Here is a 20,394-nt window from a genome sequence, read left to right as displayed (position 1 = left end):
GTCGAAGACTCGTCAGGTACTAGAGCATCTTCCACCGGAGACTCAACCGGCGTCGGAAATCGGGCCGGCGTCGGAGAGCACGCCGCTGAAGCTTCAGGCAAAGCCGAGTGAGCAGGAGTACCCTGATTCGAGCGAGAAGGAGATGGAGACACATAGTCCTTACGATGCCGATGAGCTGGAGAAGCTGACTTCGGAGCCGCTTCCTTATCTGAATGGCGTCGTGAGACGTGCCTCTTCATCTTCTTGTGCTTCTTTGACTTTGAACCATAACCCAACGTCGACTTCAAACCCGACCTCGATCTTCTTCGACCTCTCTTCTCCTTTCTCATCTTCGCCATGAACAGCTTGGCCTCACTCTCCTTTAACGCCTTCGGATTCATCTTGTGACAGCAAGCACAACCGTCGATGTCGTGATCCGACGACAGGCACCAGACACCATCTTCGTGGGGGTCCGTAATGGACATATGGCCCCCAAACTCCCTACAGGGCTTGAAACCCGACTTCCTTAAAGCCATCTTTTAGAAAAGAAACAAGAGAAGCAAGCCAAAAACACAATGTAGCAACAAAACTACAGTGAGTCCCAAAACAAATTAGTGTCGACGGTGCGGAAAAAAGGGAACTGACGTCATCACGCCGACGAGGCTCTCTTATGGCGCTGGTGACGTCAGCGGAGCTGTGAGCGGAGCCATACTTCGGTGACGTCGTCAGGGTATATTCAGAAGGTGAGGAATCCACTGGCAGATGTATCCATCTGAAAAGTAGCTTACATTCAGTAATGCTTTTCCTAGTGTATAACCTATCGCAAAGCAGAATTTCCACTGTCCTCACACAACTCCATTCTGTTGAATGGTCTCTTTTCCATCTAAAAAGGTACCAAATCAGAGATCTGCACACTGGGAATGCAATAAAATCACTGAAGAGTGAGGCTGACTATGCCATTCATGAAGTGCCTATGTGTGTGTTCACTGTGTCTCAACTTTTAAACGTTTCTAGATCATTTCTATTCAACTACTAGTGACTGATACCAAAAATTGGAAATATGGATAACAGGATGCAAGAGTCCCTTACCGTTCTAAACTTTTTTTTCCAAAACATGATATTGATTTTTAACTCTTGCAACTCAATAATTAATTTGAAACAAATGCTTCCTATTTTGACTAGCACTGAATTCCCTGGCGTGCAGCATTATAGTTTCAATTTATTCCTGGCGATCCTTTGTCTCATCATGTTGTTACCAGTATTCTTCCATGTTTTCCACTTCTCTTGCAGTGCACTCAATATGCATGATCCTAGTCCATGCCCTTCCTTCTCCTGTCTTAATGTGCTCTCCTTTCATGCTCCTTTTGTGTGTTTGTGTTACTGTATTCTGCACGATGGTCCCTGGTTTCTCATTACTTGAATGTTTGAGCCTTTGCATCATCTCGAAGTCATCATTTGAATAGGTCTATCATTAAACGGCGTTTTCTTCATGGCAATCATTAGGTGTGATTTGACAAGTGCTAGGTTAATTAACTATTTTCTATTCCTTCTTCTGTGGGACTAACCCCTTTATGCATTTTATAAGGGGAGTTGCGGTTTTGGTGTGTCTGTGGTTTTGTGTGTGTTATTTTTTTCGCGTGACACCCCATATCAAGGCATTCAATTTATTCTAGTAACCTTTAGTAAAGGACACTCCCAAATCATGTGGTAGAAAGTAACACTGGCATTACTACACCCGAGACATCGCTGAGAGGATCTTGTTTACTTGGTGCAGCTACCACGAAACATGTCAGAGTCATTTACATGTGCCCTAATTAATTGTTCATTCTAGTCCTATTACTAAATCATGTTTAGATCACCTTTTGAATGTAGTTGCCATGACAGTCTTATCTTGTAATCTGACATCTCTTCTTCCTGAACCTCAGTATTATTTGGAGTATCGTTTTATTGCCTGTGTGACCTCTAGTGTACTGTTCTAGCATGTGTTTCTATTGTTATGGTGGCGCATTATAAAACTGTATGTTAGAACTATTTATATGCTTCTCTGTAATAGCTGCTGCCCGCTTATCGCTTGCAAATGAGATCCCTTTTTGCTGCATCTCCCCACCACTATCATGAATAGATTCCCATGTCTCATTTCCTGTGTGGTCTCTGAATGGCCCCATGCTGTACTTTCAGCAGATTTTACATATGAGAACCATTGTGCCACATGCTGAACTTGAGTGCTGTACAGTATTGTCCGAACTTTGCGAGGCTATCATTTTGAGATTTTCAAATTAGGGGCTCTGTAAAACTATGCACTTTCCTTGTGTAAATTCATATGTGTTGTGTTTTTAACTTGTATACTTTTATGATGTTTTATAACAATCGAATAAAGTTCATGAAACGAAACGACTATACAACTCTTGATTGGCTGCTATTAACTAGTTTACTTACAACACTTAGGGCCACATGCATCAAGCATTTTTGCCCACGCAAACGGGCCGATTCACAGAATCGGCCTGTTTGCGAACGCAAAAAGGTATTGTCTGATGCATGAAAGGCTTTCAATCAATAATTTTGTAGAGCGCTCTACATACCCGCGAGGGTTCCAAGGCGCTGAGGGGGGAGAAGGGGGGTGCTGTTGCTACTGGTCGAACAGCCAGGTCTTGAGTTGTCTCCTGAAGGTTAGAAGGTCTTCGGTTTGTCGTAGGATGAGGGGGAGGGTGTTCCAGGTTGTGGCAGCGCGGTGGGAGAAGGATCTGCCTCCGGTTGTGGTTCTACCGATGCGTGGGACGGTGGCCAGCGAGAGGTCTGCGGAGCGGAGTTTCCTGTTGGGTGCGTAGAAGGAGAGTCAAATGTTGAGGTAGGCTGGGCCGGTCTTGTGGAGTGTGTGTGGATCAGGAGCTTGAAGGAGCTTCTTTTGTCAACAAGGAGCCACTGTAGGTTCCTGAGGTGGGGGGTGATGTGGTCGTGGCGCGGGACATCGAGAATCAGGCGTACAGAGGCATTCTGGATTCTTTGAAGTCTGTTGATGAGCTTGGTCGGGGCGCCGGCATAGAGGGCGTTTCTGTAGTCGAGTCTGCTGCTGACTAGGGCCTGGGTGACTGTTTTCCTTGTGTCTTTCGGGATCAATCTGTAGATCTTGCGGAGCATCCGGAGGGTGTTGAGGCAGGTGGAGGAGACAGCGTTGACTTGTTTGGTCATGGTGAGTTGAGTAGAGGATGACTCCCAGGTTGCGTGCGTGGTTGGTGAGTGTCCCCAGTGACGCGGGACACCAGGAGTCGTCCACTGCTGAGGGGTTGGGCCTGAGGATGAGGATCTCCGTCTTGCCTGTGTTCAGCTTACGGTGGCTATCCTCCATCCATTCGGCGACGGCCTTCATTCCCTGGTGGAGGTTGAATTTGGCGGTGAGATGGTGCCTGGTGAGGGAGAGGATCAGTTGCGTGTCGTTGGAGGTTATGTTGAGGTTGTGATGTCGGGCGATGCGTGCGAGGGGCGCCATGTAGATGTTGAACAGCGTCTGCTGAGGGAGGAGCGCTGCGGGACGTCACAGATTATCTCGGAGGCTTCGGATCGGAATGGAGGGAGGCGGACTCTCTGGGTTCTGCCGGAGAGGAAGGAGGAGGTCCAGTCCAGGGCCTTGTCTCGGATCCCTGCGTCGTGGAGTAGTGTGCATAGTGTGTAGTGGCGGACGGTGTCGAAGGCGGTGGAGAGGTCCAGAAGGATGAGGGCCGCCGTCTTGCCGTTGTCCAGTAGGATCCATATGTCTGTGGCGGCGATGAGGGCGGTCTCGGTGCTGTGGTTGCTGCGGAATCCTGACTGGGAGGGGTCTGAATGCTGTTGTCTTCGAGGTAGCGGGTGAGCTGGATGTTGACTATCTTCTCGATGACCTTAGCTGGGAACAGAAGCAGGGAGATAGGCCAGAAGTTTTTGAGTTCGCTCGGGTCCGCCTTGGGTTTCTTCAGTAGGGCGTTGATCTCGGCGTGTTTCCAGCTCGCAGGAAAGGTCGCGGTCTCAAAGGAGAGGTTGATGATGTTGCGCAGGTGGGTTGCGATGGAGCTGCCAGCTTTGTTGAAGATGTGGTGTGGAAAAGGGTTAGACGGCGAGCTGGAGTGGATTGTGCCCATGGTCTTGATCGTGTCTTCAATGCGCACGTTGGCCCAGGTTGTCAGGGGGTCGCGGTCAGTGGGATGAGCTGGTTCTGGCCTGTTGGGGTCGTCCGGGGGTTGAAGCTGTCGTGGATGTCGGCGATCTTGCGGTGGAAGAAGGTGGCGTGGGAGTCGCACAGGGCTTGCGACGTCGGGATGTCGTTGGCGTTGGAGCTGGGATTGGCGAGTTCTTTAACGACGTTGAAGAGCTCCTTGCTGTAGTGTGCGTTGTTGTCGAGGCGGTTTTTGAAGGAGGTTCTCTTGGCAGTCCTGATGAGGTGGTGGTGATTGCGCATGGCGTCTTTGTGGGCAGTGAGGCTGCCTGGTGACTTCTCGCTGTGCCATATGTTCTCCAGCTTCCGGCATGTGCGTTTAGACGTTAGGAGTTCCGGTGTGAACCAATTGGCTCTCTTGCTGGTGTCATTGAGGGTTTGTTTTTTCAGCGGGGCTAGGGTGTTGGCGCAGTCTTCCATCCATCGTCTGAGGGTGCGTGCACCGTCGTTGGGGTTGGCGGGTTTGGTCGGAGGATTGAGTGTGAGGTTTGTCTGTAGTTGTACTTCGGTGATTTTGCCGCAGCAGCGACGGGGGATCTGTAGGGTGCAGTGATGTGCGACGGGTTTCCGAAAGGTGAAGTGGATGCAGTGGTGGTCGGTCCAGGTGGGTTCGGAGACGTGGCTGAAGGAGACGTGGGGGCTTGAGGAGAAGATGGCGTCTAGCGTGTTTCCGGCAATGTGGGTCGGCGTCGTGATGAACTGTTCCAGACCGAGGTTGGCGAGGTTGTCTGTCTGGGTGGAGGAGTTGCTGTCGTTGTTGTTCTCCAGGTGGAAGTCCAGGTCTCCGAGGAGGATGTAGTAGGTGGAGGTCAGTGCGTGCGTGCTGATGAAGTCAGCGATGTCGTCGCAGAATTATGGTCGGGGTCCGGGCGGTCTGTAGACGAGGGTGCCTCTTAGGGTGGTCTTGGGGTCCGTGTGGATCTGGAAGTGCATGTGTTCGGTGGTGCCGAGAGTGTCGTCAGTGTTTGTTGAGACCCTGATGGTCTTCTTGTGGATGATGGCGATTCCTCCTCCAACTCCGTTGGTGCTGTCTCTGCGGGCGATCTTGTATCCGTCGGGGATGGCTATGGCGATGTCTGGAGAAGAGGCTTAGTTCATCCATGTCTCCGTCAGGAAGGCGACGTCTGGTGATGCAGTGTCGAGTAGGTCCCTGAGCTCGACGGCGTGTTGATCAGGATGCATCGGAGCTTGTTGTGTTCTGTTGTGGCGGGATTCTGTGTCTTTGATGCAGGAGAAGCTGCAGTTCTGGCAGGTGAAGGGACCGTGGGTGCGCTTCGGGTTGGCCATGCAGCAGGTGGGGGCCAGTCCTGGGTTGAGAGCGATGAGGGTGTTGGCTTTGTATCGGAGGTGGTCTTCGTGGTTGGCGAGGGGGCCAGGGGTTTTCGCGCTGGATGCGGTCCAGGCGCGGACGGGCGCAGACGGGCTTGCCTCAGGCGCGCCTTCGGCACACCAGCGGCCGGCTTTTTAAGGGTAAGTGGGAGGGAGGGGCAGCTGGGAGGCAGGGGGCAGCAAACAGGCGCAGGTGGCGGGGCCGCAGGGGCAGCAGCGGCGGGAACTGTGAGCAATGGGCATGGAGGAGCAGGGCAAAAGGTCACGCAAGAAGGGGAACGAAAAACAAAGGTCAGTGGGGCACAGAGGATCACAGGGCACAAAAACGCTGAGAGCGCTGGTGGAGGTGCAGCGGGGGGGAGTGACCTACCTGGCAAGGTCAAGGGTCGCAAAGGGAACGTATTGCATTAGCAAATTAGGTAATCGCAATTTTTTGTGATTACCTAAATTGCGAGCAAACCGCAATCCCAGCACTAGTAAGTGTAAAAATAGTTGAGCACAATAATGGCCAAGTAACTCACTCTCCACCAGGGACCGCAAAGCAGCCCCTAAAATGATAAAATACCAACCTTACATCAAACACACTAGAAGTACAAAGAGAATCAAATAAGACTTGGTGTCACAATAAAAGGATGGTCTAGGATGCAATAAATAAGCAATCCTAGCAGTAGTAAACTTAAGTGCAGAACAATAACATTAGGAAAAACATGGCCAAGTCAATAGATGCAGCATCTCATCAAATGCTTACAAACAAATAAAGGAACAAATTAAGCATGGTAAATTCACGTTCAGGCAAGTAGCAAAACTACCACAATAAATACTTAAATGAACGATGTAAATTTAGTTAGGCAATACATTCAAAACATTCTTATGTGCAAATGCAGGACAATTAATTATTTCAAATAATCAACATGTTGAAAATAACACCAGTACTCTAACCAAGTACCCACCTGTTGGGAAGTAAGAGTTAATAAAGTCCTTGTCGAGTCTTATCTTGTAGCAAGCACCTTTCGCAACGCCAACATCCATAAATGTTCGAGGCAACGCAAGCTAGAGTCAGTCATGGTTGAAAAGAAGAACAGTTGCTTTCATTAGGCACGAAACGTCCATGAACGAAATGTAGCCAAGCCATGACGGATACTACGCCTCTGCGTAATTCGCCGTCAGTCACGTAGCCCTCGTCGCCAGTGTGGAATTCACAGAAATGAGGTAGACTGATGGTAGATTTATTCCAAAGTTCAGTCAGGACAGGAACATATGAAGTATCCGATAAATCAGTCCCACCGGGAGCAACATCCCTGCTGCTCAGCATACATACATGAACTGATAATTCACTCAAACATACCCACATAGAACATTCTATGACATCACTAAGACTAGGTGAGCAGCAGAGTGCAGAACACAGAAAAGAGACTAGACAGAGAGAAAAGCAAGATACCACAGTGCTGCACATGTGCACACTTACCTTTTTGGGGGAGTGCTTCAGGGGGGCCTTAGGGTCCGGGCACCCTTGCTTTTGCATTCGCAATTTGCATATACCAATTTGGTAATCGCAATTTTCGAATGCATTCCCATTCAATCTTATGGGCCTATAGGCCCATAGAAATGAATGGAGTCACCTTAGCTAATAGCAATTCGCAATTACTGAATCGCTATTAGCTAATGTTTAGGAATCACAAAACTTATTGTGATCCCTCCATACATAGGCATTTGAAATTACCAAATAGCGATTCCTTAAAAACCTCTATTTGGTAATCGCAAATCCTAATGTTGATGCATGTGGCCCAAAGTAGGCACTTAGCCAGTGGCTGTCCTGTATTTTCTAATGCATATTTAGGAAAGATATGGCTCTGTGTGATTGGCATTTCATGTGGATTTTTCGAAGTTTAAATAGAATGTTTATAATTTGCTCTTTAGCCTCTTCGGTAGGATTCCTTTCTCTCCTGCGTATTAAAACATTCCTTTTAGTTTTGGAATCAGATTGCCCTAAACCTCAAGACAAAATTTGGTGAAGAGGCCATCTCCCCAGGATGTGGAGATGGCCTACTCACCACTCTGTGAAGAGTTGGTCTTCCTGCCTCTATTTCCTGCTCTGTTATCATACCCTCTCTATCCACATTTATCAGCAGAGGCACTTCTGCTTCCATTAAGACTTTCCAACCTATCCTGGATTCGGCTGCAGCGTATGGGTGTATGATTATAGATACAGCATCTGAATTCGCTGTTGGGGGGCCCTGAAGGCCTTTTTTAGGGGACATGTGATAGCATTCCAGGTTGAACTTAGGAAAAGTGAGAAGTGCAAGGTCCAGTCTCTTCAGTTAGCTTTGGATCAGGCAATAATGGCACATCTGGTGTCCCCTAAGAGGGAGCATATGGGCGCAGAGGCCCAAGCTAAGCATAATCTTCAGAAGCATTTTGTCTGCAAAGAGATACTAAATTATAATTCAATAATGCAAAAGAGATATGAGGAAAACGAGCATATAGGCAGATATCTGGCATGGTCAGCCAAGTGTAGAGCTAATTTGAACACTATTAAGCAAATTCAGAATTCTGATATAAATCGACTGGTAACCCAGTCACAAGATATATTTGACGTTTTTCTTAAATATTATACAAAGCTTTACTCTGACCCATCGAATGTGTCACATGAGATGGTGGAAAGGTAGCCAAAAAGGGCTGGTACCCCTTGATAGCAGCTGATCACAAAGATGATATGATGAGCCCTATCACTTTGGCTGAGGTAGAACCGGGGGTCGAGCCCTCCCCTACTGCAAAAGAGTGTGGTGCTGATGGAATTCCAGCAGAAGTGTACAAGCTATTTTTGCCACAGTTAAACGGATTCCTGGTCAGAGTGTAGAATTCAATCTTGCAAGGGACTGAAGTCCCCGATTTCTTTACAGAGTAGGTTGTCATCAACTTTTTAAAGGAGGGCAAGTCAGAAAAAGATATGAACTCCTATCGACCTATTTGTTTACTCAACTGTGACTACAAATTGTTGAAAACAATTTTGGCAAATCGTCTAGCACTCGTAGCTCCTTCAGTGATCCACAATGATCAGATTGGATTCCTTGCAGGGAGAAATATTGCAATTAATACAGACTATCTGACCCAAGCAATCAACTTCTTTTTCCCACACAGAACATTAAAGCAGCATTAATAATGCTAAATGCTGAGCAGACATTTGACCAGATTCAATGCAATGTTCTTTAATCAGTCTTAACGAAGTTCGCCTTCCCTTCTAGTTTCATAGGGGTTTTAAAGAATCTGTATTTTAATACAAAGGCGGCTATAGTCATAAATGGGAAATTGGCAGATAAAATTACTATAAACCAAAAAACGCGTCAAGGCTGTCCTCTTTCCCCTATACTGTTGACTCTATTTATTGAGCCATTAGCTTGTGCCATAAGACAGCATCGAACTATTTGATCGCTCATGCAAGGGGCATCGAAGATGAAATTATTCACTGATGAAATGGCGTATTTAGCAGCCAACAAAGCTAATATTTCACGTGCTTTTCCTAAAATCAAGGAATGTACGAGAATAGGAGGCCCTAAAATAAATCACAGGAAATCAGAACAATTCTATTCATTACTATGTGACCGCGCCTATAAGATATCTTGGGATTTATTTCACCTTTAAGTTGGATGATTTATTTGCACTTAATTTTAGGGCTACATTTGATAAGATCTCTAAATTACTTAAGTCAAGGCAAAACCTCCCCATATCTATTATCGAGAGGGTTGCCTTAGTTAAAATGAGTATTCTCATGCAATTGCATTTTCTGTTCTCAATTATTATGATTAAAGTCCCCCAATCATTTTTAAAGCAGTGAATTTGGAAATTAGGCAGTTTGTTTGGCAGAGTAAGAAACTTAGGTTGAAGATCTAGATGCTGCAGTTAGATTCGGAAGAAGGGTGTCTGGCACTCCCCAATTAAATACCTACTACTATGCAGCACTCCTGGATTGGTTGAAAAGGCCTTCTTCAGTTAGCTCGATGGAAGATGACTTTTACCTCAAACTTATTTTAAAGATGTTTGAAATAGGCCTCTCCACTTTTTTAAAATTCCAAGGCTGCCAAAAAAATCCAGGTACAAGACCTCAAGAATATGGAACATCCTAGTAGATTATATTCTATTTTATTTATTTTAAAAGTTTTATATAGCGCTGGCTAGACCCGGAGGTATCAGAGCGCTTTACATGAGCATCAGAGCATAGTTACAGGTTGCATCGTTACAAAGGTTACACAGTTTTTAGAGCATGGCACATAGTTACTTGTAAGGTCGAGATAAACAATAAGCACAAATACGTAAGGGGAAAAGAAGGCAAGGTGAAACATTCAGGGGGGAGTTGGAGTAGGGGAAGTAGACAGATAATGAAGGTGGGAAAGAGGAGGGGAGGGTGAGAGTCACAGCATGGGGAGAGGAGGGGAAAGGTGACGGGGACAAAAACCGGTAGACAAGTCAAGGCAACGTCCACAGTCCAGTAAGCTGTGATCCCAGGGGAAGTGGTATCCCTTCCCTATCTCTATTGCGAGAGGCTCCCTTTACGCAGTGGACTCTCTCAGAGAGGTCTCTGAGACTCCAAGGCCTACATACTGGATCCTTCCCCAAAAAGGGGAGAGGGAGTGCTTTGGCAAGGGGTGCCATACCATACCTCAAGTGTGAGTGGCTCCCTTGAAGCAGTGGACTCACTCAGCGGGTTCGCTGAGACTCCAGAGTATAAATATTGGATCTTTCCCCAACAAGGGGAGAAGGAGTGCTTAGTCAAAGGGCACAAAGGACAGGGGGTAGGCAGAGTAGCAGGCAAGGGGAGAGAGGATAGGAGCTAGGGAAGAGACAATAAGGAGAGACGAAAAGAAGTCTGCCTAGAGACCGACTGGGTAGGTGACGACCAAGGAGGGAATTGGTGCTACATTTATCAATCCCTCCATGTAATCATTGGTCGTGCCTGGGGTATAAAAGGGTGCAGGATGTCTACCATAATGAAGAATTTTCCCTATGTGGTAGGCTGGTTGAGGTGAACCTCAAGCTTGGTGTATCTCTTTTTTTTCAGCTTTGCGCAAATTAAGCTTTTTTGTTTGGGATATATTTGGGAAGAATCGTTCATAGATGTTCTAGGGAAAGCCTACCTCATCTCTAAATTACGAGGCATAGGGAAATGGTATATGACTCTACCCCAAAGGCAATAAGGCATTGATCTGGGATTTGTTATAATCTATAGTCTCATCGACGGGGTGTTGACTTGATACCTCCCAATGGCAGTTCAATCCAGTCAACTCTAAGGTGGTGCTTACTGCTAATCTGAGAAGGATGGCTTTCTTTAGAAAATGGATGTTGTACTATAGGCTTGCCAAAGTCCCACAAATGTATTCAAGGGCAGAATCCAGCAGCTTTAGGTGCAAGCAGGCCAACGGCGATTGGTTACATATGATGGTTACATGTAGGTGTCTTAAAGGTTTTTGGCAGGGCAACTTTTTTGAGGTAAGCCAAAAGCTAGAATGTGTCATTGCCCTGGAGGCATACTCGGCACTGTTTGGCATTGTGACTCCCCCTCAGAGATGACGATAGGAAAGGGTCAAATGGTTTATATTTCAACACTGGTGGCTACATCACTAGTTTTGGCCAAGTTGAAGTCTGATCTGGTTCTCTCAGTCTCCCAATTGATTTAACAGATGCCAAAGATTCATATTCAAGACGTTATCCATACTAATATTATAAAGAGAGAGCCCAAACCTTTGAGGCGGGTAATCTCAGTAACCACAGCACCAATCACAACACCCAATAAAGCGTTGGAAAGGGCAGTTGCAGCAGAAGAACATAGGCTATGCAGACGGCCACCATATACATTTTCTTTTTTTAAATTGTTTCTATTAACTTTTCAAGAAACAGTGGTGTTCATCACAATCATACAGTGCAAGACATACAATTGTACCGTAGGACACCATATACATTTAAAAGGTAAAAAAAACCGTGCCAGCAAAGTAGTCCCTTGTGGGCGTGTCTGCGTTGTGCTGTGGGCGTAGGCTGGGGGCGTGTGGTACGGTCATCACATCGTGGGCAGTGGGCGTGTGCTGGAAGCGTGACAAACGCTGGTGGCGTGTGTCCGCCCTTCATGCCATGTGAGTCGTACATACAAGCGCCAATTACGTTGCTGCGCAGCATCAAGGGGCACGCTGGGGGCGTGACACGCTGGGGGCGTGAGAAACGCTGGGCGCGTGTGTCCAGCCTTCATGCCATGTGAACGCAATTGCGTCGCATCAAGAGGCACGCTGGGGGCGTGTGCTACGTTCCGCCCTTCATGCCATGTGGGTCGTACATTAATCAGAAGATCGTCTGCTGTGGCCGTGTGCTGGGGGCATGACAAACGCGTTCAGCTGGAGGCCTGGAAAGTAACATTACTGCAGCCTCTCCTGCGTGCTGTTACTGAACTCTCTCATTCAACTAAATTAGACGCGCCTGCTACCATCAACCAGGGCTCTAGCCGGGCTCAGGCGGCGGATCAGTACACTAATTACACGCGCCTGATAACATCAACCAGGGCTGCAGCTGGGCCTCAAGCGGGGGAACATGCGCCTGCTAACATCAAATAGACCTGCATCTGGGCCTCAAGCGGGGGAACACGCAAATGAGCGTGTCTGCGGGGACAATTACTGCAGCCTCTCCTACTCGCTGTCACTGAACTCTCTCATTAAACAGATTTACCCGCGGCTGATAACTCTCTCATTCAACGACATTACACGCGCCTGCTAACATTGACCAGGGCTGAAGCCGGGCTCAGGCGGCGGATCACTACCCCAATTACACACGCCTGCTAGCATCAACCAGGGCTGCAGCTGGCCCTTCTCCGTCCCTATTCTAATGAAACAAAAAATGTTGTCTACCGTGAGATTTTAAAATAAATTGCCCTTGCCAAATACACACATTACACACATTCTATTTCATACCCGGACAATGTCGGGACGGGCTGCTAGTGTATGCTAAAAGAGTGGGGTTGATAGCTCGAGTAACCAGAATGTGGTGTAATTGGGAAAGGGCATAATCAAGTGAGGAATGTCGGATTGAATGCACTAATGTTTACTATGTATCATCCAGGCTGGACTACTGCAATGCGCTGTATCTGGGCTCTAATAAAGGTTTGATCCAGCGCTTGCAGGTAGTGCAGAACGCAGCCGCCCGGTTTGTTGCAGATGCCCCTAAGTTTTCCTCAGGCTCCTCCATTAGGAAGGATGTGCATTGACTCCCCATGCAGGCTAGGATCAACTTCAAGGTCCTTTGTCTCACGCACTGTGCCTTGCATGGAACGGGACCTGAGGACATCCAGTCCCTTGTGTCTTATTATGCTCCTGGGAGGACTCTCCGCTCCACCAATAAAAAACTGCTTGCCGTCCCCCGAGTCTCTAAGGCCAGATGGGGAGGAAGGGCTTTCGGCTCCCTTGCACCCAAGTTGTGGAATTCGCTTCCAGATTACCTCAAGGGACTTGCCTCTCTTGCGCTCTTTCGCAAAGCACTTAAGACCTGGCTCTTCCTGAAAGCCTATGTATAGCCTATCCACTCTTCCCTCAGCACAAACTTCTGTACCATCTTCTAGCGCCTTGATGCCTTCGGGCTTAGTTGCGCTATATAAATTCCCAATTCATTCATTCATTCATTCATTATGGCTTGAATGGAAACTATGGGCCGATTACGATTGCGGTGAATCTGCATCCTCCGGGCCGGCGGAAGCCACCGCCGGCCCGGAGGATGCGGATTCACCGCTGCGTTCAGAGAAATGACCCCCGCCGAATTAGGATGGCGGGGGGGTCATCTGCGGACGGCAAGACCGTCTGCCGCTTTTCCGCCGCAAGACCGTGGCGGAAAAGCTCTAATATGGTGGCGGTGTCTATCAGACACCGCCAGCCGTATTAGGATTTGCAATTTGATATGCCTTTCCGCGGCGGCAATGCCGCCACGAAAAGGCATACGGTCTTTTCTTTGGGGGCCCGTTGCGGGCCTCCAGGGTGAAGGGGGGGGTGCACATGGGGGGTACCTATGGTACCCCCCTGCATTTGCATGGACGAAGCGGCAGGCACCGCGCGGTGCCTGCCGCTTTGTGCATGCAAATGCACTGCTTGCATTTTTAACATTGCGGTGGGTGCTGCTTCAAGCAGCACCCGCCGCAATGCTAAACTTACAGGATGTGACCGCCAGGGTGGCGGTCACATCTAATTTGCACGGAGGGACCGCCGCTGCCCTGTGGACGTTATCTCCACCTCTGGGGTGGCAGACGGACGCAGGTCCGTCCGCCATCCTAATAGAACCCTTAGTATTATATAATTATGTGTTATGTTTTTATTGAAGGATAGAATAACTGGGGAACAATTGTTCTGGAGATTTGTGGTAAAATCAATTGTCTAGTGAATTTTTTTTTTGTTGAATAACTAAAACTAAAAATTAAAAAAAGATTGTGTATATGCTATACAGTACTTTAGAGATGCATTGCCTTCTTTCCCACTTGCTTTGTACTCTAGCTCTGTTTACTTGGTTACTGATATTCAAGTTGCCTCTTTGTGCTTCTTTGTGGTTTACCAAGCTGTAGTTTTGTAATGTCTCCCAGTCCCTTGCCGCCCCTTCAAGAGCGAGGTTGTCTGTCAGGGTGGAGGAGTTGCTGTCGTTGTTGTTCTCCAGGTGGAAGTCCAGGTCTCCGAGGAGGATGTAGTAGGTGGAGGTCAGTGCGTGCGTGCTGATGAAGTCAGCGATGTCGTCGCAGAATTGTGGTCGGGGTCCGGGTGGTCTGTAGACGAGGGTGCCTCTTAGGGTGGTCTTGGTGTCCGTGTGGATCTGGAAGTGCATGTGTTCGGTGGTGCCGAGAGTGTCGTCGGTGTTTGTTGAGACCCTGATGGTCTTCTTGTGGACGATGGTGATTCCTCCTCCAACTCCGTTGGTGCTGTCTCTGCTGGCGATCTTGTATCCGTCGGGGATGGTTGTAAAAGCTTTTATTCGACACTTAGTCATAAAGCCAACACAGACATATAATACAAACAAGCAAACATATTCACAGTTAAAAATTTGTTTTACAAATAACAAAACATTCATATATACAGAAGTGCAATAAGTGCGAACCCCGATCCATATTTACAATTTGTTTGTAATTTTAGGGACATACATTAATCGTATAAAGATGTAGAACCTACAATCAGCAATATTACATGACCCCGTATTAAAAACAATTTTTATACAATTATAAATAATTAAAAAGCCAGCAATAAAAACATTTAATATTCTTACAATATCATTCCAAGTTTCTTCCTGGTTAAACAAACACCATGAAGGTACCTGCTCACACCAAATGTTATCAATCTAGCAGTTGAGGATCTAAGTAACCGCTCTGCCTCTTTATAAGAGCGTGTGCCCAGGTTTTTACAAAGTGGTATGATCCATTTCTTACGTTGTAAGCTGTATGACGGGCAAAAAAAGAGAATATGAGTCTCGTCTTCTCTTTGTTTTAAATCACACAGTTTACAAATTGGATCATTTTTAGCTCCTCCCCACCGGCAAGTATTCGCATTAATCTGTAAAACCCCGTATCTATAGAGGAGGTAAACAGTTTTTGCCAAGGGTGGCTCAATTTCATCCATAAAATATTCAAATGAGGGGTAGTCCTTGAATTGTAAAAACTTATGCGTTAGTGAGCCAGTAGTGCGTTCATATACATTAGTGTTCACAAAGTTCCAATAGGCAGATTTTACTTGTTCTTTACAAATGGTTTGCGAAATAATTGATTGCGCAGGTGTTTCCCAAAAGTGTGAGAGGCCTATTTTTATGAGCCAATGGGATACATGTCTCAACCACTTGATTGAATTAAAGGAATCTAACTCCTTAACTTCCAATAGTCCTGCTTTGTAATCAGCGAGTTCCGGGGTGGACCATAATCTTACCCAGTAGAGCAATGGCCTCAGCCAACTCAAATGACCAGTGCGTTTTAAGCTAATATCTAGGTATACTGGTACTAGGGGCGTTCTTCCTGGTAGTCTTAATAGACGTCTAAAGAAAACATTTTCATCAATATCAAATGTTTTCTTTATATAAGGCCCCCAGATCTCGGCCCCATAAAGGGCGGCAGATTGAGCTTTGGCTTTAAACACCTCAATCGCAGGAGTTATAGCTTTTGAGCTACTCCCACCATGGATTTTTAAAATTGGGAGGGAGTTTTGCTTGAGTATTAGCCTACTTTTTTCTAGTTGGTTTATCCAAGACATTCTGCTATCCAGCCTAATACCTAAATAATCAAAAAAGTCCACATAGTCAAGTTTGGAGTTGTTCAGGGCCAAGTTCTTCTTAAAAGTTTTAGGGGGATTAATGGCCATGTACTTTGTTTTAGAAGAATTAATTTCTAGCCCCTTTATCTCACAATAACTATTAAATTTATTGATTAAGTTTTGCAGGCCTTTTGGCGTTTGGGATATTAAAATGGTGTCATCAGCAAATAACAGTGCTGTGACTGCCTCATTACACAACTTAGGGGAATCATGATTACATTGTGCCAAATAGAGGGGAATATCATTAACAAATAAAGAAAAAAGGGTTGGGGCCAGCACGCACCCTTGCCTGACCCCCCTTTTTACCGGTATGGCTTGGGTAAGTTCGCCATTTCTTCCCCATCTAACTTTGGCAAAGTTGTCAGTATGAAGCTTTATAAGGTTAGTCAACAAGTCATCTGGAACCCCCATCTTCCTTAGTGTTTCCCATAAAAGGTGACGAGGAACAAGATCGAACGCTGAGCGTAGGTCCACAAATGCCACATATATACTACACTTCTTTATATGGATGTATTTCCAGCAGATACACATGAACCTATACACTTGATCCACGGTGCTTGTTTTAGTTCTGAATCCTGCTTGGTATTTTGAAAGGATTTCAGATTCCTCTACCCAATTTAAAAGTCTGTTTAAAATGTGTCTGGCAAAGATTTTCTGTAAAATATCAATTAAACTTATTGGTCTGTAATTACCCGGATTGTAGCGGTCCCCTTTTTTGTAAATAGTGACTATTTCAGCCCCTTTCCAAGTTTCTGGGATCGGGGTTCCCAGCAAGATAGAGTTACACAAGAAGTTTATGTAGGGACACCATACTTCAATATTGTGGGTGAATAAATCACCAGGTAGTTTATCAGGCCCCGGAGCCTTTCCTGCCTTAATAGCTTTTATTGCGCACAGTGTTTCATTAATGCTGAATTTCTCTATGTTAGAGCACAAAGGGAGAGATCCGGAATAATTGGGCTCAGGAAGTGGCCCAACCTGATCATAGAGATTTTCAAAGTGATCAAACCAGATTTTTTGATCCAAAAAGAAGTCTCTGTTTGAACTGCCTGTTTTATTATTTTTAGCTATTAAGTTCCAGAAGGTGCATTGGTCGTGCTTCCTAGCGGCATTTAGGAGATCTTCCCAGATTAGATCATCCCATTCCTTTTTTGCGTTATGCAAAAGTCTTTTGTATTCTTGTCTGCATTCTCTAACCCTCATCTGAACTTTGGATTTTACGGCATTAATTAAATTAGTTTTTGCTAGATGACACTGTCTATTATACCAAGGTGTCTCTAGTTCCAATTGCCTTCTTGTATTACCATGTTTGTTATTACATGGTTTGCTCAGGAGGGGAGTTAAAGAATCTATTAAATGATTATGCATTAACAAGACATCATGAGAACCCAACTTTAGGTTTTCATATAAGGGGATGATATCTGAGAAAGTATTGTAAATGCCCACAAGCATATCTTCTTTTGCCAAAATGTTAGGCCATTTTACTGCTTTTCTATTATTGGAAACTACAACCTCAGCCACCTCTCTTTCTTGTTCGATCTCACTGGCAGTTATCAAAAAAGGACCTGATTGCAGCCCCAATTGTAAGGGGAAGTGATCACTTTCTGATCTGTTCACGACCTTAAAGTCCAACAATAGGTACCAGAGGTTGGTTGAAATCAGCATAAAGTCAATCAGTGATTTTGACTGTCCCTTGCTAAATGTGTCATTAGCTGGCTTATCTGGATCCAATCGTCCATTGCAAGCCCTCAAGTTATAGGATACAGTCATTTCATAGATTTGTATAGCTGCCACTGTACTTTTTACTAACTTAACACTATCTAGGGGCGGGATGTTATGAGCTCTGTCCTCATCTTCCAATAGGTTTTCAAGCCCCAGTATGGGCTCGAATCGGCAATTGAAATCCCCACCTATGATTATTTTCGAGTCTGTCTCTAGATTACACAAATAGGAGTTAAGTTGTTCTATAACTACTGATTCCTTTTTTTTTTGTGGATTTGGTCTATTATAAACATTTATCATGTATATGTCGCCCAGATCTTTCGTAGCTATCTTTACCCCGAGCAAATCTTTAGAGGCAAGGTACAAGGGTGATACAACAACATCCAGAGAAATACTAATCCAGATTATTAAACCTCCTGATGGTCTCCCTCTTACTGATGCAATAGCACCACAAAAAAAAGCTTTGTAACCCAATCTATGTACAATATCGGTTGCCCAGGTTTCTTGTAGGAATATAACATCATGTTCCTCCAAAAAGGTGCTCCAATTCCTATCACAAAGGTTTCTTACCAACCCCGCAATGTTCCATGACATAATTTTCAGATCACGTTTTGGTTTACTTGGTACTATGTTGATTTGGTGCCTAACCCCTGTGATCAATGAGGTCCCCTCAATAGATTCCACCAATAACTCATTTCCACATATCTGGGCCCCAGATTCATCATTTAAGAAATTTCCATCCCTAGTGGATTTGGTTAACTCTAATGCAGAAGGCAGAGCACCAATACCTGCATTTAGTGATGTGCTTGGTTCCCACAGGTCCACACTAGCCATAGGGGAAGGCAATCCATTGGATTTGTAGTTTTTTTCTGTTTGTCAATGGCCCCACCAAGACCAGTTTTTATCCGTTTCGTTGGTTAATGGGTTTGTTATACCAACGGGAGTCGGGGGGTCAAAGAATGAGAATCTACTATCCATCAAACCTGGCTGACGGCGGGCCCTACTGTCTTGATTCCATTGCTTTGGGTAAAAATAACTGAGGTCGCAAGTCCCAATTCCTCGGTTATTTCTTCGTGGCTGTTGGTTATACACGAGTTGTGCTACAGAGGGATCTTTAAAATTAACCAAAATGCAGTCCCCTTCAATGTCTTTCTGCCTAAAACCCAACCAGTTAACTCTTCGGACTTGAATGACCTCACAGTTAACATTGTACGGTAGAGGTCTGTTTTCCCTTAACCAATATAAGGTCTTGTTTTTCAGTTCGTCGTAAGACTCCCTTTTGTTAGGTTTCAAAGAGGGAACGCCAGTAAGCACTACCACATATGGTTGGCACCCAGGTGGAAGTTGTGCATTTGGAACCTTCTTTGACACTTGCATTCCTAAATTGCCATCTGATGTTTGGGCATTATTACTCTTGTCACACACTGGTGTGGGGGCTATAAGTCCCGTCCCATTTGTAGGTTGTGTATGCACCGAAGTTGAAGAAGTGGTAGTGTTGATAATTTGTTTGGATCTACGCGGAGCAGGCTTTGGAGGAGCAGCCAATGGTGGTCCACCAGTCATTGATTGTACTTCGGTGGGCTCCATTCTCGGACCCCTCAATACAGCATTTGTCCCACCTAGGTCTACCACCTTATCAATCCCAGGCGGACAAGCTGGTTGAGCTGGGTTAGAGATCATTGAACTCCCATCCATCCTTATAGACTCCTGTCCAATCTTAGAGTGAAGTTTAATCAATGATTTTATAGCAAAGAAATTATCCAAGGACTTTTGCTCAAAATTGTCCAGGCGCTCCGTTAATCCATTCAATCTTTCCGTTACAGGTAGCAATAAGCTTGTCATAAGGGATTGCATCCGTTCTATCAGTAAATCCGGTGCTAATGGGGCTTCAGAGTTGTTAGCAAGATCAATAACCGGGGTAGTACCAGCAGAAATGTTCAGTAAGTCAGACTCATGAGGGGTACTTCGATCTATCCCATTAATCATAGAATCAGTGGCTAGTGGTTTATAATTAACTCCCCCAATCATATAGTTTCTACGGATTCGTTTTAGAGCCTTTAATCTATATGCTTTGCGTGGGGTGAGTAGTCTTTTCCGTTTTGCAGTAGCCCTACTTGTTTGCTGAGGTGGTGATTGTAGAGCTTGTTCTTTAGGAGTATCATGTATCATTATTGGGGGTAAGACAGGTAGGGCAAGCGCTGTAGTATTAGACTCAATTCTTACTACATTATTAGCTGGTATATTGTTTGACAATGCTGGATCTGGCATTATTAGAAAAAGGTCACTGTCCGGCCTCGGGTCAACAACACAGGGTTGCTGGTCGCTAGGAATTAAGGGGGTATTGGGTTCCGATGAAATAATATTTGGCGGAGATTTGGCTTGCGCAAGTGACCCCATAGAGGATCGTTTATTCGCCAAGTATTCACGTGATAGTCTACGTTCTGCTAGGATGATTTCCTTCTCCACAACAGAGACAGCGCGTGTGATAAAATTATCCATGGTCCCCAGCGTGGAATTTCCCCCTCTGCGCGAGCATCTGCCAGAGCGGGTAGCCATTGGGGAATATGCAGACATAAGAGTCAAATATCGCCGTGGGCTATGATGATATAAACCCCCACGCAATGCGCTTCTAGTTTACCTTAGGTGTTGGGGGGGTGGCCCGTCCCGGCCCCTGCTGGCCCCGGACGGCCCCAGACGGCCCGCCCTTTGCCCGGGCTTCGCCTGGCGTCCCGCCTGCGTCCCGCAGAGCGTGCTCTCTCCCGATGTTGTAGGAAGGGCGGCGAGGGGCGGGGCACGCAGGGGGGCGCTGACCGGATGTAACGTGGTCAAGCAGGGACTCCTGGGATAGTGAGTCCCTGCCGCGCTACCCCTGCAGCCTCCGCCGAT

The 20,394-nt window shown here is 46.1% G+C and overlaps 1 long non-coding RNA gene across 3 annotated transcripts in view; it reads right to left on the bottom strand.

Moving 5' to 3' along the window:
* LOC144823144 (uncharacterized) overlaps positions 1-20,394 on the bottom strand; it is a 683,784-nt gene that overhangs the window by 75,821 nt on the left and 587,569 nt on the right. The window contains exon 6 of one of the 3 annotated variants that reach the window (XR_013608744.1): positions 14,369-14,473. The exons of the other annotated variants lie outside the window; for them this stretch is intronic. This is a non-coding gene — a long non-coding RNA (uncharacterized LOC144823144). Of the gene's footprint in view, positions 1-14,368; positions 14,474-20,394 lie in introns of those variants that run through there. 3 annotated transcript variants of the gene reach the window in all.

Source organism: Lissotriton helveticus, chromosome 3_1 (assembly GCF_964261635.1).
Source record: "Lissotriton helveticus chromosome 3_1, aLisHel1.1, whole genome shotgun sequence".
In the NCBI taxonomy this organism is placed as follows: Eukaryota; Metazoa; Chordata; class Amphibia; order Caudata; family Salamandridae; genus Lissotriton; species Lissotriton helveticus.
Note: the sequence above shows the minus strand (reverse complement) of the source record. Positions and strands in the feature narration are given on the sequence as shown.